Source organism: Rhagoletis zephyria, unplaced genomic scaffold (genome assembly GCF_001687245.7).
Source record: "Rhagoletis zephyria isolate East Lansing unplaced genomic scaffold, Rhagoletis_zephyria_1.1 Rzeph_scaffold_09780, whole genome shotgun sequence".
Classification (NCBI taxonomy): domain Eukaryota; kingdom Metazoa; phylum Arthropoda; class Insecta; order Diptera; family Tephritidae; genus Rhagoletis; species Rhagoletis zephyria.
In genome coordinates, this window is record NW_016166858.1 from 2,747 (window position 1) to 8,589 (window position 5,843).

The 5,843-nt window shown below is 31.9% G+C and overlaps 1 protein-coding gene across 1 annotated transcript in view; it reads left to right on the forward strand.

Moving 5' to 3' along the window:
* LOC108376014 (uncharacterized) overlaps positions 1-5,843 on the forward strand; it is a 19,705-nt gene that overhangs the window by 549 nt on the left and 13,313 nt on the right. The gene's annotated exons all lie outside the window — the stretch shown is intronic.

The following is a 5,843-nucleotide window of genomic DNA, read 5'->3' on the forward strand; positions in this document are numbered from 1 at the left end:
CGAATGCAAATATTCGCAAAATTCGTGGTATGTATTTTCCTTGGCTGGATTGTTTGCACACAGTTTGGCGGTTGTCTGTTGGCCGCTTGCTGATGACTGCTTGTACAAGTAGGTACATAGCCAGCAGTTGGGTTAGTGTGGTCAATGTCAATTGAAAATTAATTGTACAACAAAACTTTTACGACGATAAGTCTGCGAATTCTCCAAATAAAAGCTATGTAAGTGAAAATATTTATATGAACACAATATTTTAGTATTGCTGTTCGATTGCAGTTTTGGATTACATTGCAGCTGTGGCTATCTACATACTCAGAGATAATTGAGTTTGTGCTTTGGAATGTTGTCTTTGTGTTTGTTGTGAATGCGCACCGCAGTATTTAAAAAAAGCTCTGAGTGCACTTCGAAAATAAAAGGAAGAATTTTATAAATCAAGTTGAATCCCGAGACATGAGTTACGAAAGTACTATAATTCCCGAATTCGCATTAAAAAGTAAGAAATTCTTATCTAAAAATTTTTATTTCAATATACATATATAGGGCTATTAAAGAAAGAAATAAGTTATAACTTATACTATTAAGTCCCAAAGGTACTTGTTTGCAAATGCACTCACTTACATAAGTACTTGACTAAACCACTTTTGGCCAATTAATCATTATTCAACAGCTTAAGCTGCGTTCATTTTGATTATTTTCGTATTGCTGCGACAAATTTAAGTACATACATATGTATATATATATACATATGTACATGCACAGTAGGGTGGAGCGGAAGCAAAAAATTTTGCTTCTCTGCATGTCTTTTTTTATTGAAAATTTTAGTTTTTTGTAAATTCTATAAAAATACCGTAATTCATCAAAAAAAATTTTTAGAAAAATTATAGATAAATATGCAGCTTTGTAGACCATTATTATAAAGATGATTTTGAACAATTACGTTAATTCTTTAAAATGAGCAAAAATATCTAAATTTCAATCAAAAAGGGGAGGCAGAAAGTATTTACCGACTTCAAAAACAATTTGAGGTATTCTAGTGCCATGAAGAAAGACAACTATGGCCCGCTATTAGAATTTCGAAACGCGAATTTTTTGGTTTTTACTCCACCCTAATATACATACATTTGTATGGGACGATGTCCTATACATTTCTTTCATTGTCATAAATATCGCAGTTATGTATATGTTAAAATATTTATTTGTTTATTTTGTGGTTACATTTCCTTCCGACCGCTTCCTTAACAGTTATCAGTAGACCAATAACAATTACTCACATATCAAACATCCGACCACAAAGCAATTAATACTAGCGGAAGTTCGATGAGCTTATCGATATGAAGTACTTATATGTGCATTAAGTGATATCAGTCAAATGTAATCAGTGAATATATACATACCTACATATACATACATATATATGACTGATTAAAATTGTGCAACTAACCTATCCTAAGAAAAAATAAGAAACGTTTGTGATGTGTTATTGAACTGGTTTTGCGCAAAGGTGAATTTTGCCAATAAATAATTAAGTCATACCAATGTACATTTAACCCTATTCAAAGGGAATGACAGTTCGAAGTTGCGTTTAATTGAGTAAATGTCAAAGCAATACAATGGACTCAGTCGCGATTCTTGCATTTACTCTTAAATTATTTTAAAAAATAAAGCTTTTCTGAAATATTTAAAAATTCTATTCTTTTTATATAGACATGCAGAGAGTAAAAGCTCTGCCTCGTCGTGACTGATCTATTACCGTATTGGCCAGAGAGAGTTTTTTTCTAAACCATACCCATATAAAATGCACCTAGATATTTAAAAAGCTTGATACATATGTACTATACTACATATCTATAAAACGTTGAGTCACGATCAGGCGAAATAGCCTGTGTGTAGAGCTTTTTGAAGCTTTCTGTAGATTTTATATGATTGTGGACAGGGCAAAAACTCTTTCTGGCTATCACTGATCTATCAATAAAATGTTTGGTCTCGCAGAATGCAGAGTAGTGATGTGCGGTTTCGAGTATTTAAAGAACCGCTTCTGTTGAGTCCGGTTCCAAGGAACCGGGAATTTAGAAAAAAGTAGTAACGGAAATAGGCCCTATCGAAATAGCTTAACAAAAGATGAAAAGTTGTTACAAAAATTCAATTTAGTGTTATAACCGACTTCATATATTTTATTTTTATTTTTTTATGTATGTTACCGTATAACTTTAGACCACGTGCAAATGAAAGGTGTTACCTCATTGGATCATGAAGAAATTAACGAAAATCTTAAATTTTTATTTGAGAATTGAAGTCGGTTTTGTTTTTTGCTTAAAAATTACTTGTTGCTATAATATAGTGCCTCGGAGCGAACAAAATTTGGTAGGCCAACTCAGAACTCTTCATATTTAGACTTTATGCCAAAACAATAAATTTTTTGTAGTGCAATGTGCGCTTGGTGGCTGATTTTCTGTTCTGTAGAATCCGTTTTCGGTTTTATTGGAATGGTTTTTAAGTTCTTTCGGAATCGAGTTTCTGTTCTTTCGGAACCGTTTTTTGGTTCTTTTGGAATGTAGTTCCGGTCGGTTTTTTAAAGGACCCGGTTCTACGCCATCGCTAATGCGGAGCATTTATTTTCTTAAAAAATATTTCTGATTTTTAGTTACTTAATTTTATGAGAAAGCATAAAGAGTTTAAGGTACTGCTCGACCGAACATGCTTGACTTGAGTTTTTATTGCCTTGATATTTAGTATAAAAAAATTTACAAATAATTTCAGAAAAACGAGAATTATTAGTTTCTTAAGGCCGGATCACAAGATTGGTATATTAGTACAAATTTGTAAAAAAATGTATTCCAATTTTGGGTAAAGAATATTTGTAAACACCTGGGTTGGGCATTTTTGCTGTACCACTGAATTGCACTATTGTAAAAATGCGCAACTCTGGTAAAAACTAAGACCACAGCCTGTTTAGCAGACGCACGATAGGTACAACAAATAAATTTCATCATTGTTTTTATGTTTTGTTTCAAATAAACAGACTCCCTGATGAAGGTGAAAACGACGCCGAAACGCGTAGGAGGATAAAAGAAAACTTGGTTTTACTTTTTATTTAACCGAACGTAAAGCTACAGAATCAGCTTTCATCAAATTTATTTGAAATAGATTTGGAAAATGTATACACATTGTTTGTGTCAATTTACGCCAATTTTTGGGTAAATGTCACAACTGACCTATTTCTTTTGCCACAAGTGCCCTGCCAAAAAAAATTTCTTGGAAATTTTTACACTTTTTGCTCTGATATTTTTATCTCATTTCCGAGAGTCGGCTGTAGCTGTGAATTTCTGTATTCTGTATTTAAGCAATTGAACCAGTGTTGATAATTGCTTTTCCCAATTTCGTATGAAAATGTAATTCCAATTGTACTTTTTATCACTAAATTGTAGGAAATTTTGATTCCTATTATATTTCTAGTATCTAATTATTGTATACAACTTGTATCTAATTATTGTTCCCAGTAAAGTACAAATAAATAATTTCCAAGAATTTAGAAGCAATATTACCTTTATTTGATTTACGACATTTGATTTCATTGTCAATAGCTGCGAGAAAATACCACTGCTGATTGGAAATAAAATATGACAATTGAAGTGGTCCGTTTCAGAAATTCTGACTAAAGTATAATTGTTGCTACCATTTATCAGTTGTCAGATTCTATTATTTGTATACAAGGTTAAGTGCTTAGTTAGCGATTGTAAAGTGTTCAACTGCTGCTGTCAATTAGCTGTCTTACCTGCATCTAAAACTTTAGGGCTTTTTAAACATTCCCATAGTTATAATTATCCACAAATATTTACTTCGGCAGGAGGTTATAAAGTAATCATCGAAATATTAGTTTAGTGCAATAAAGTAGCTTATTTAATATTTTAGATATAATATGTATTATATTTTAAGATTTCCTTCATGGGCCTTATGAAACAAAAACTAAGCAACTACTATTTCTTAAAATTTCAGACCTTTTTCTTAAATTTATTTGAATAAATCGAGTAAAAGTTCTGAAATGTTAAGGAAAGCAAGTGCTTAGTTTTTATTGTTGAAGATTTCGCTAATTTTTGTCCATATGAACAAATCGTTGAAAACACTTTTTTATGGAAAAAAATTACTCACGCCGTAAACAAACTAGAAATGCCAAAAATCAACGGTAAGTCGCAGCTACTTTAAGCTTGAACTGATTATACTAAAATTCAATTAGCTACAAGGTTGTCTCTTTATTTTAACTGTTTGTTAAAAAAGGTAAACAAATTTTTTTCTTAAAAAATTCTTATTTTTGCGAGCGCTAACTGAAAAACGACGACAGAAGGCTAAAATGACGCCTCAATTATTATTTTATTGTGGCCGAAAACGAAATTTTCATAAGGGACCAAAAAAAATCATTTTATTTGGCATAGTCTAATGTATGTACATACAGAAGTATGTACGCATAACGATTATTAATAGAAATATCGATCAGAACATTCTTTTTATAATTGTAGACATTCCAACGATAAGTTAATAATATAATTATATGTACTTTGTACATCCTCTGGGTTTACAAACCGAAATATTTACATGTGAATATCGTCACATAAAATGCGAAATGACGTAACAAACATCATCGGTGAAATGCAAAATGTCACAACTAATAAAAAATTCAAAATTCACTTTTTGATTTATATGATGGATTTCATCGAATTACAGCTCTCCACATCATTTTATGAAAAAAAATTTAAATATTTGTTACGTCTTTTTGCATTTCAGGTGACGATATAATCATATTTATGGGTGCTTATATTAGAACCTTGAAACCTCATCAGCACTAAATTTCGAGTGATAGACATTTTTAAAATAGACCACTTAACTTCCAAAAATTTCCTTTGCCAAGATATGAAAAATACAATATTAATAAAGATGACTTGGGAACAAAGGAAGAAACTTAAGAACCTGTAGATTTTCGTTTTTTACGTTTACGGCCTTACGGAAATTGAGAGCGGTTAAAGAAGGGAGGTCCGCCAAATTTACGTTTTTTTTGTTGGATTTCTTAAAAATAAATGAATGCAGGTATTTTTTTGATGTGGCAAAAAATGCGGTGATGATGACCAAGGCGAATTTATACAAGGTGGTGCTACCGGCGAATTTAGATTTTCGCTGCGGTTGTACTGTTCGTCAAAATGATATGTTTGTTGTAAATTTGTTTTGTTCTGATTGCCATTGTGCGTATAATTTGTTAATGTAGTTTTTTGTTTCTGTTGCTATCACCTTATATGAATTGGCCTTGGATATGACAATCAGCTCAAAAATAATATATGTATGTATAAGAAAAATATATTTTCGCTTCTGGCTTAAGTTGACGTTTGAAGTAATCATTGACGACTTCTTGCCGTAAGTTAAGTCTAGACTAACCGAGCTTCTCACGGGACATTCGCCCGAAATCCACAAAAACTCAAGGGTTTTCGGTGTGCTTTATGGGCCGGTGGAATCATTGTGAATGGCAAGAACATTACTTAATTTTATATCGTCCCCCGTATGCCTGAAACATGAATGTGTAAAAATGAAAATGTTGGTAAATCAAGTTTGATTTTTTTTATCTAACGAAATTTTCGAGAATCACTTGAAATGACCTTACTCATTAAAAACAAATTGTTAAACAAGTAAGAAAGTCTAAGTTCGGGCGGAGCCGAACATTAAATACCCGGCGCAAGTATTAAATGTATGTTTTCCACCTTTCCGAAAGCTACCGCTACATGATAAGCCGGGGTGTATACATTTTAAGTAAATTAGCGTCCTTAAATTTCGAAATATTGAAATTTCAAGCATATCTGAAATTTACC